Source organism: Bos indicus x Bos taurus, chromosome 19 (genome assembly GCF_003369695.1).
Source record: "Bos indicus x Bos taurus breed Angus x Brahman F1 hybrid chromosome 19, Bos_hybrid_MaternalHap_v2.0, whole genome shotgun sequence".
Lineage (NCBI taxonomy): Eukaryota > Metazoa > Chordata > Mammalia > Artiodactyla > Bovidae > Bos > Bos indicus x Bos taurus.
In genome coordinates, this window is record NC_040094.1 from 325,180 (window position 1) to 336,867 (window position 11,688).

Here is an 11,688-nt window from a genome sequence, read left to right on the forward strand (position 1 = left end):
TTATCCAAATCCACTTGCCAAATTCACTTGCTAAATTCAGACTTAAACTGAAGAAAATAAGGACAACCACTAGACCATTCAGCTATGACCTAAGTCAAATCCCTTACAGTAATACAGGGGAAGTGACAAATAGATTCAAGGGATTAGGTCTGATAGAGTGCCTAAAGAAGTATGCACGGAGGTTCATGACATTGTACAGAAGGCAGGGATCAAGATGATACCCAAGAAAAAGCAGTGCAAAAACACAAAATGGTTGTTTGATAAGGCTTTACAAATAGTTGAGAAGAGAAGTGAAAGTCAAAGGAGAAAAGGAAATATATACTCATTCAAGTCCAGAGGTCCAAAGAATAGCAAGGAGAGATAAGAAAGCCTTCCTCAGCTATCAGTGCAAAGAAATAGAGGAAAACAACAGAATGGGAAAACCTAGAGATCATTTCAAGAAAATTAGAGAAACCAATAAAATATTTCATGCAAAGAGGAGCACAGTAAAGGACAGAAGTGGTATGTACCTAACAGAAGCAGAAGATATTGAGAAGAGGTGGCAAGAATACACAGAAGAACTGTACAAAAAAGATCTTCATGACCCAGATAATCACGATGGTGTAATCACTCACCTAGAGCAGACATCCTGGAAGGCGAAGTCAAGTGGGCCTTAGGAAGCATCACTATGAACAAAGCTAGTGGAGACGATGGAATTCCAGTTGAGCTATTTCAAATCCTGAAAGATGATGCTGTGAAAGTGCTGAGCTCAATATGCCAGCAAATTTGGAAAACTCAGCAGTGGCCTTGGGACTGGAAAATACCAGTTTTTGTTCCAATCCCAAACAATGGCAATGCCTAAGAATGTGCAAACTACCGCACAACTGCATTCATCTTACATGCGAGTTAAATAATTCTCAAAATTCTCTAAGCCAGACTAAGGCAATACATGAAACATGAACTTCCAGATGTTCAAGTTGATTTTAGAAAAGGCAGAAGAACCAGAGATCAAATTGCCAACATCCTTTGGATCATTGAAAAAGCAAGGGAGTTCCAGAAAAAAAAAAAAAAAAAAAACAGAAAACATAACAAAAAACATCTATTTCTGCTTTAATGGCTATGCCAAAATCTTTGACTGTGTGGATAACAATAAATTGTGGAAAATTCTGAAAGAGATGGGAATCCCAGGCCACTTGACCTGCCTCTTGAGAAATCTATATGTAGGTCAGGAAGCAACAGTTAGCGCAGGACATGGAACAATAATATGGTTCCAAATCAGGAAAGGAGTCTGTCAAAGCTGTATCTTGTCACCCTGCTTATTTAACTTCTATGCAGAGTACATCATGAGAAATGCTGGGCTGGAAGAAGCACAAGCTAGAATCAAGATTTCTGGGAGAAATATCAACATCCTCAAATATACAGATGATACCACCCTCATTTCAGAAAGTGAAGAAGAACTAAAAAGCCTCTTGATGAAAGTGAAAGAGGAAAGTGAGAAGGTTTGTTTAAAGCTCAACATTTAGAAAACTAAGGTCATGTCATCCAGTCCCATTACTTCATAGCAAAATGATGGGGAAACAGTGGAAACAGTGATAGACTTATTTTGGGGACTCCAGAATCACTGCAGATGGTGACTGCAGCCATGAAATTAAACAACACTTACCCTTTGGAAGGAAAGTTGCTTCCAACCTAGACAGCATATTAAAAAGCAGAGACATTACTTTTCCAGCAAAGGTCCATCTAGTTAAGGCTAAAATTTTTCCAGTAGTTATGTATGGATGTGAGAGTTGGACTATAAAGAAACCCGAGCACCACAGAATTGTTGCTTTTTAACTGTGGTGTTGGAGAAGACTCTTGAGAGCCCCTTGGCCAGCAAGGAGATCCAACCATTCCATCCTAAAGGAAATCAATCCTGAATATTCATCAGAAGGGCTACTGTTGAAGCTGAAACTCCAACACTTTGGCCATCTGATGCAAAGAACTGAATCATTTGAAAAGACCCTGATGCTGGGAAAGATTGAAGGTGGGAGGAGAAGGGGATGACAGAGGATGAGATGGTTGGATGGCATCACTGACTAAATGGACATGAGTTTGAGTAAACTCCGGGAGTTAGTGATGAACACGGAGGCCTGACATGCTGCAGTTCATGGGGTGCAAAGTGTCAACATGACTGAATAACTGAACTGAACTGAGTAGAATTTACTGGTAAAAACATAGGCTATGGAGTCCACTTGTTAAATTCCCATTCTGGCTTTAACAAAAGTGCATGGATTTTGATCCATGCACTCTGGACAATGTTTCTTAATATTTCTGGGCTTCATCATTTTTTTTTCCTCTGGTCAAAATGGATTACTTATATGGTAGGTTTATTTTGAGGATTATGCAACAGAAAGTATGCACTATGGAACATATTTTTCTCCATACATGTCTGTGTGTGTTTGTGTGCATGCCCAATTATTTCTGACACTTTGTACATCCATGGACTGGTAATCATCAATAAATGGTAGGTATTAGTCATTAAGTAAAGAATCATAGAGAATGGCTTTCAATTTCCTTATCATCCACCTAACTGACTCAGTGAATTTTATAAGTGATTGTACCTAAAATAGTAAATATCCACACTTTTCTGGTCATTTGTATTTCCTTTTTCTATCTTGTCATAAATGAATCATGTCTAGTTTTGGTAATGCACGTGATTGCCCAAATAAGAAAACAGAGTTTTGATGGTTATAAATAAATGTATTATACATAAGTCTATATACCTATGAAGGAAAAGCCATTTTAGAAAGAACATCAATGTCATGGCTCTTCTGCTGAATAAAGCAGGCAGGTTTTATATTATTTGTATATTGATACAATTTCCCTAAGAGATTATGCATATAGGTGAGTATTAAGTAATTACTTTGTTAGATAGTATTTTGCACTAAATTAGTTCTCTGGAGAAATAATAATTGGGTACAATGCTGATTTGCCATGGGACCCAACTGGTTTCTAGTGTTTTTCTTTTTTTAGATTCAGTGTCAGTATTTTTCTTCATATATTGGGAAGTCTATATCATAATATTGATGTCTTCCATCAATACTCCTGACATATTCTGTTACCAATAATATTTGTTTAATCCAATTTAACACAATTTCTTCCACACAAGTACCATAACTTTGTGCCACAACCTATTGCCATCCAACTTTGGGTTGTAGGTTGAAAAGTTTCTTTAATATCCATATATCAAAATCTTGACTCCCAGTACTTCTGAATATGACTGAATTTGTAGATATAGTTTTTAAAGAGGAAATTAAATTGTAATCAGTTCAGATAGTGCATCCTAACCCAAGATGGCTGGTGTCTTTTTTAAGAAAGGAGATGAGAACACAAAAATACACATAGGAAAGACTGTGAGAGACACAGGAGGTGATGGCTGTCTATAAGCCAGACAGAAGCTTCAGAATGAAACTAACCCTACTAACACTTTGATCTTGAATTACTATTCTCCAAACTGGAAGGAAATCAGACTCTTTTGTTTAAGCCACCCAGTCTGTGGTACTTAGTTATAGCAGCCCTTGCAAACTAATATGTTCTACCTTCAGTAGACAAAGAGACTGCTTTCATAGTCAAAGGAGGTTTTGCTTCTTTGAAAAGTAGTATCATTTTTAATATATTTCAAACCTTTATAGTACACATTCGAAATGTGCATAAAACATAAATTTACAGCTTATTGAATTTTTACAAAGTAAAAATGCATTTATGACCAAACCTCTAAACCAAATAGAAGACAAACACTACATCAGACAAATTTCTCATCTCCTTTCTGAGTCAGTATTCCTCAAGTTAGATGAATCTTTATTTTCAGCACTCTACATAGTTTGTGTCTTTTTCTGAATTTTACACAAGTGGAATCAAACAGAACACATTCTTTCATGTATAGTCTTCTGGTGAAAATTCTGTTGATATCTGAACCTTAGGTTGATGATTGTTTTAGCTTGTTTGGACTGCTATAGTAATTATAACATAAGCAAATGACTTATAAACACCTGATATTTATTTATCACTGTTCTGAAAGCTGGAAGTCTAAGATTGGATTGGGTTCTGATGAGAGCATTCTTCCTGGTTCATAGACAGCTGTCTTTTTGCTCTCCCCAGACATCACATGGGAGAAGGGAGTGCCCTGGGCTCTTTCATGAGGGCACTAATCCAGTTCATGGGCTTCCCTAGTAGCTCAGGAAGTAAAGAATATTCCTTCAATGCAGGAGTCCTGAGTTTGATCCTTGTGTCAGGAATTTTCCCTGGATGAGGAAATGGCAACACACTCCAGTATTCTTGACTGGAGAACCACATGGACAAAGGAGCCTGCCGGGTTACAGTCCATGGGGTCACAGAGTCAGACATGACTAAGCATGCACAGGCACTAATTCAGTTCATGAGGGCAAAGCAAAGCCTTCATGGCCTAATGACTTCCCTAAAGCCCCCACATTCTAAATAGCAATGGTTCTTTTATTACTGAAAGTGTAGAGATCAAACTGACAACATTCATTGAATCATGGAGAAAGCAAAGGTGTTCCAAAAAACATCTACTTCTGCTTCACTGACTACTCTAAAACCTTTGACTATGTGGATCACAACAAACTGTAGAGGAAACTAAAGAAATGGAAGTACCAGACCACCTTACATATCTTCTGAAAAACCTGTATGTAAGGCAAGAAGCAACAGTTAAAACCAGACATGCAATAACAGACTGGTTTAAAATTGGGAAAGGAGTGTGTCAAGGCTGTATATTGTCAGCCTGTTTATTTAACTTTTAGGCAGAATACATCATAAGAAATGCTGAACTGGATGAATTACAAGGTGGAATAAAGATTGCTAGGAGAACTATAAAAAACCTCAGATATGCAGATGATACGTCTCTAATGGCAGAAAGTGAAGAGGAACTAAAGAGCATCTTGATTAGAGTGAAAGAAGATAATGAAAAAGCTAGCTTAAAACTCAGTATTCAAAACACTAAGATAATGACATCAGTCCCATTGTTCATGCATTCTCATTCACTTCAGTCATGTCCTACTCTTTGTGACACCATGGATTGTAGCATGCCAGGCTTCTCTGTCTATGGAGAGTCTCCTTGCAATAATACTGGAGTGGGTTGCCATGTCTGCCTCCAAGGGATCTTCCTGACCCCGGGTCGATACAAGGTTGATCGACCAGTATCCTTTATATCTTTTATGTCTCCTGCATTGGCAGGCAGGTACTTTACCACTAGTGCTGCATGGGAAGTCCCATCACTTTGTGGCAAATAGAAGGGGGAAAAGTGGAAGGAGTGACATTTTATTTTGGGGGGCTTCAAAATCACTGTAGATGGTGACTGCAGTCATGAAACTCAAAGAGACTTGCTCCTTGGAAGGAAAGCTATGACAAATCTAGATAGTATATTAAAAAAACAGAGTTATTACTTTTCTGACAGAGGTTGGTAAAGTTAAAGCTATGTTTTTTGGTTTGTTTGCTTGTTTTGTTTTTGTTTGTTTGTTTGTTTGTTTTTGTAGTAGTCATGTATGGATACAAAGAACTGGACCATAAAGAAGGCTGAGCACCAAAGAACTGATACTTTCAAACTGTGATGCTGGAGAAGACTCTTGAGAGTCTTTGGACTGCAAGGAGATCAAATCAATCAATCCTAGAGGAAACCAAACTAGAATATTCATTGAAAGGACTGTTGCTAAAGCAGAAGCTCCAATACTTTGGCTACCCATCTCCTACTCAACGGACATGAATTTGTGCAAATTCCAGGAGATAGTGAAGGACAGGCAAGTCTGGTGTGCTGCTGTCCATGGGGTCACAAAGAATCAAAAATGACTGAGTGACTGAACAAAAACAGCATAGTATCTATTACATGACTGTACTTAAATTTATGTATTCTTCCTATTTTTGAGAAATGTCTAGAGTGCTTCTTGATGTGGCTATTACAAAATATATTCTTGTTCCTGTCTCTATGTGAATATATCCATGCATTTCTGTTTGTTAGAATTTTTGATAGAATTGCTGATTTACAGAATACATATATATTCTGCTTAAACTGATACTGTCAAAGAATTTCACAAACTGATTATATGAATTACATTCCCATTAGAACTATATAAGTAGTTTTGTTCCATGGTCTCACCAATATTAATATTACAAGGTGTTTTTAAAAATTTTTGTATACTAGGTTTGTGTGTAGGTACAAATATTTTACAGTTCTTTTCCCTAATTACCATTGAATTTGAGGATATGTGACATGTTACTTGTCAAAGAATTGATACTTTTAAGCTGTGGTGTTGGAAGACTCTTGAGAGCCCCTTGGACTGAAAGGAAATCCAACCAGTCCATCATAATGGAAATCATTCATTCATATTCAATGGAAATATTCATTGGAAGGCCTGATGCTGAAACTCCAGTACTTTAGCCATCTGATGCGAAGAACTGACTCATTTGAAAAGACCTTGATACTGGGAAAGATTGAAGGCAGGAGGAGAAGGGGACGACAGAGGATGAGATGGTTGGATGGCATCACCAACTCAATGGACATGAGTTTGAGTAAACTCTGGGAGTTGGTGATGGACAGAGAAGCCTGGCATCCATGGGGTCACAAAGAGTCAGACACAACTGAGCAACTTAACTGGAATGAACTGACATGTTACTTGGTTTCCTGAATATATCTTTGTTGAGAACCTGTTCATTATTTGCTTTTTTTTTTTTCATTCTCTTGCATGAATTAATTGGGAAATATTCTGACATTCTGTAATGAAATAGACTTAAATCACATTAATATTTCCAGCTCTGCCACTTAATGCCTGTAATCTGTGGCAGTCATTTAATGGCTCTTTGTTTCAGGTTCTCCCAAGTACAAATCTGAGACAATAACATCACATGTCTCAGTTGTTCCAATGGCCATTGACATAACATCTGTAAATATCTGGGGGAAAAGATCTGTAAAATTTGTGCTGATTATTGTTTGGCATATAAGCAACACTATGCATGGATTGTTTATTAATCTACCTTTTAAAGTTTTTGCAAACTATACTCTATATTTGGTCTTTCACAAGTATCGCTTGTTATTCTAACACCCACACTAAGCTTAATAAACTCTGAAGTCATCCAATGTTTTTTCCTGTTTTAAAAATGCAGAAAAAAAACCTTTTTGCTACCATCTCTTCCTCTCTCTTTATAATTTATTATTTTCAGTAAGTTAGTTCTGTCTTTGGAACTACCCAAATTTATATTGTTGTTCCATATGGTCTGTATTTATCCATATTTAATCATAAGTTTGTTCTAATTTATGGATTTTGATTTCCTTGTGTCAAATGTTAATTTTTCAGTCATATCTGACTCTTTGTGACCCTATGGACTATAGCTTGCCAGGCTCTTCTGTCTATGGAATTCTCCAGGCAAGGATACTGGAGTGGGTTGCCATTTCCTTCTCCAGGGGATCTTTACAACCCAGGGATTGAACGTGGGTCTCTTGCATTTGAAGCAGATTCTTTGCCTTCTGAGCCACCAGGGAAGCCCTTGTTTACCCTGTATTCAGTCCTAATTGAAAAATTTCTTCACAAGTTCTAGTTGTCCATTTTGATCTTAATAGTCCCATGGCTTAAATGTTAACCTTTATTTATTTCAAACATTAAATGCATTTTAATAACTTTAAAATATTAAACATTTTTTACTTTTAAAATATTTTAATATTGTATTTAGTATTTTTATTTAAATATTAAATATTTAAATCCAATATCTGAAGTTGAGTATCCTTCTTTTTTTTTCTTCTTCTATTTTTCTGTAAATTTACATGAACAAGGACTTTATCTATGGAAGTTCTTTCTTGTTTGAGTGGTTGATAATTCATTTATCTGGCCAATATTTATGTTTTTTCAGTCCCACAAGTCTTATTCTAAACTAGGAACACCTTAAATTCATTTCAAATGAATTTGACAGTTCGTGGAAGCACTGTAAATCTAAACCCAAAATGAATAAATGAATTGACTTTTTTTTTAAAGGTTATTTTTAGTTTGTCCATTAGTCAAAGCCTAAGTAAATAACTTTGATTTTGTTGTTGCTGTTGTTATTGTTGACTCTATATCTCTGTAGAGGTTATAGACTTACAACAATCTTAATTTCATGAGAGATGTCTATTCTAGATCCTTGCTTTGTGTGAGCCTTATAACCAGCCTCTCATATTCCATCAGATGATTATAATTAAAGTCTAGGTTACCTTAAGGTGAACTGTTGGCCTCAACATATATAAAACACAAGTCTACACGACTGGAAGTGGTGGTGCTGAATTTGACTATCTCTCATCACTATGAGATTTGAATTGCAGTATCTTTGCCTCTAAACAGGTAAAATGATTTCAGTCCCATGGGGTTTCCATTGAAAATGAATAGTTTTTACTCTTAATATTCTGTGAAATAAAGTGAGATAAGGTAAAGGACTGTGTGTTTTGCAAAATGTTATTCAAATGTGAAGTATTATTATATGATATAATATATAATAAATTATGTTATTATATTATTATAACTGTGTTTTCTGCAATATGGGTTGATATAATAGTTTTAGACATGTGTATTATCAAGAGAGCTGAGCACCAAATAACTGATGCTTTTGAACTGTGGTGTTGGAGAAGACTCTTGAGAGTCCCTTAGACTGCAAGGAGATCCAACCAGTCCATCCTAAAGGAAATCAGTCCTGAAAAGTCATTGGAAGGACTGATGCTGAAGCTGAAACTCCAATACTTTGGCCACCTGATGCAAAGAACTGATTCATTTGAAAAGACCCTGATGCTGGGAAAAATTGAAGATGGGAGTAGAAGAGGCAACAGAGGATGGGATGGTTGGAGATCATTACCAACTTGATGGACATGAGTTTGAGTAAGCTCTGCAAGTTGGTGATGGACAGGGAAGCCTGGTGTGCTGCAGTCCATGGGGTCCCAAAGAGTCAGACATGACTGAGAGACTGAACTGAACTGATTGTCAAGTCATGTTTTATCTCTTTTTGTGTGTGTGTGTTAGTTGCTCAGCCATGTCCGACTTCTTTGCGATCCCATGGACTGTAGCTCACCAGGGTCCTCTGTCCGTGAAATTCTCCAGGCAAAAGGAGCAGGTGCCCGGACTGTCCGCCATCAATAAGAAATGAACCGGTAGACATTTACGGAGTTTACTGTGTGCCGCGAGTGTATTCTTCGGTTCTCTCTCTCTCTTTTTTTTAAAAATTTTGTTTTATTTTTAAACTTTGCAATATTGTGTTGGTTTTGCCAAATATCGAAATGAAGCCGCCACCGGTGTGCCTGTGTTCCCCACCCTGGGCCCTCCTCCCACCTCCCTCCCCATGCCCTCCCTCTGGGTCGTCCCAGTGCACCAGCCCCAGGCATCCAGGCATCGAACTTGGACTGGCAACTCATTTCATATATGATAAAAAGCTATCCAAATACTTTTTCTCTGTGACTTTTTGCTTCATTTTTATTAAGGTGAAAAATAAATCAGAAAAAAAAAAAAAAAATATTGGAGTGTATTGCCATTTCCTTATCCAGAGTTCCTGTAGGAGAAATTAGAACTGGACGCCTGAAATCCAAGGGAGCTATGCATATCTACGTATATTTATTTACATAAACTTTTAGGTAACACACAATCAATTAATCTTGTTCCCCTCCCCCTTTCAAAGAAAAAAAAAAAAAGTCCTAAGGAGGGGAAAAAAAAAAAGGCCAGAGATAAATCACGGGAGAAAATTGTGATTTGCTGAGGACCATGTCTTTTGTGCTTCAGGCTAAAGAGAGTGTTAATGGAAGCAAGGTATAGAACTGAGCTGATGGGTAAGTGTAAATGAGTGAAACATACTGTTGACTGAATGAGATCGTGGAAACTCAGAAAAGGTCACAGCAAGATAAACTGCCATGGCTTGTTGATTATTTTGAATTGAATTTACTTGAGAAACACCTATCGAAAAATAATTAAAAATGCGTTCTAGCCCTAAACTTTCCCTCAAAGGTGGAAAATAAATCTCACCTGTGAGGGCAGCCTCCAAATACCAGAAAGATATAAATCATCCTTATCACCAGAGTTTGAGAATTCAAGTTAAAAAAAACTGTAAACCAACTGTGACTTTCATTAGATCACAAACCCAAGCATGAGTCCCTTTGTTTTGTAAAATCTTCACAAATAATTGTCTTTGTCTGGAACTGATAAATAATTTGCTTTTATCACTTTATATGTCTCTTTCTATGAGACCTCTGCACACATGATTTTTTTTTTAAATAAACTTAATCATAGACCAGTCAAAAGAACTCAAGCAAGGTAAAGAGGGCATTTTCCCCTTTTTGAAAGTTCAAGTGTTCATTTCCAGTGGTAAGGAAGGCATGCTTATTTAGTAAAGTTGAGCAGAAATAATTTTTGAAAGTTATCACCTACATTTTATAGTAAATTACCCCATTAAGAGACAGTCTAAAACAATGACCAATTCCTTCCAAAAAGAAAATACTATTCTAGCATTAATATTTTTATTCTCCAAGATATAAATGAGCTTTTTCACTGAATTTGATTCCTCAGTGTATAAGTTCTTACTTTTAGGTCTGGGCAAGCAAAGCTTTCTTGGAGAAATCAAAATTCCTGTCTATTGACATGGATACTCAAATATATTTTAGCAAGATTTTCTCCATGGAAATTTCCCCCATCTCTTCAAGTGGATATATATTTGGACAAATTATGGAACTAAGCAATAGGAGGAAGTCATTGTCTATAGAAGATAAAAAAGTCTTAAGAACATTAGCATTGAATTCATGTATTAATAGAAAGCAGTTTTTCTGCTGAACAATTCTTTAATCAAAGCTTCTTTCACATCCTTGTTCCTCAGACTGTATATCATGGGGTTCAACATGAGGATCACTGTGGTGTAAAACACAGCCACCATTTTCCCCTACTGCATGGACTTTTCTGAAGGGGGTCTAAGATACATGAAAAAAAGAGCTGTGTAGGAGACAGTGACAGCTGTCAGATGGGAGCCACAGGTAGAGAAAACTTTGCACCTGCCTTCTGTGGAATGAATCCTCAATGTGGCAGGAGAAATGTAGATGTAAGAAATGGGGATGATGAAGAGAGAACAAGTGAAGTTAAAACCAGCCACTACAAACATGGACAACTGTTTATTATAGGTGTCAGAACACGCCAGCTTAATCAGCGGTGGGTCAGCACACTAGAAGTGATTAATTTCATTGTGACCAGAGGAAGCTAGGTTGTAGGTTCACATAGTTTCCATTAGCCAGTGAGCACTCCATATACATAAGGCACTGTGATGAGGGACGTGCACACACTTAGACATTCTGCTGCTATAAAGCAGGGGGTTGCAAATGGCCATGTACCAATCAAAGGCCATGACAGCCAGGATGTGGATCCCTACATGGACCAAGGCAATAACACTGAACCGTGCAAGCTGTATAAGCAATCTCTCTGATAAGAAAATTCTCAACATCATTGGAGTCGCAATGGTAGAGAAACACAGATCCACAAAGGATAAGTGGCTCAGGAAAAAGTACATGGTGGTGTGGAGGCAGGCATTGACCCTGATGAGGACAATCTTGTCAAGATTTCCTGTCACTATGACCATAAAAATGGTGAAAAACAGCATAAATTAGAGAATCTGCAATTCCTGAGTACTAGTTAGTCGAAGAAGAATGAACCCAGTCACTGAGGTGAAGTTTCTTCTCAT

The 11,688-nt window shown here is 37.1% G+C and overlaps 1 pseudogene; it reads right to left on the bottom strand.

Annotated features, from left to right (window-relative positions):
- Positions 1-10,767: 10,767 nt before the first annotated feature.
- LOC113877362 lies at positions 10,768-11,688 on the bottom strand (annotated as a pseudogene).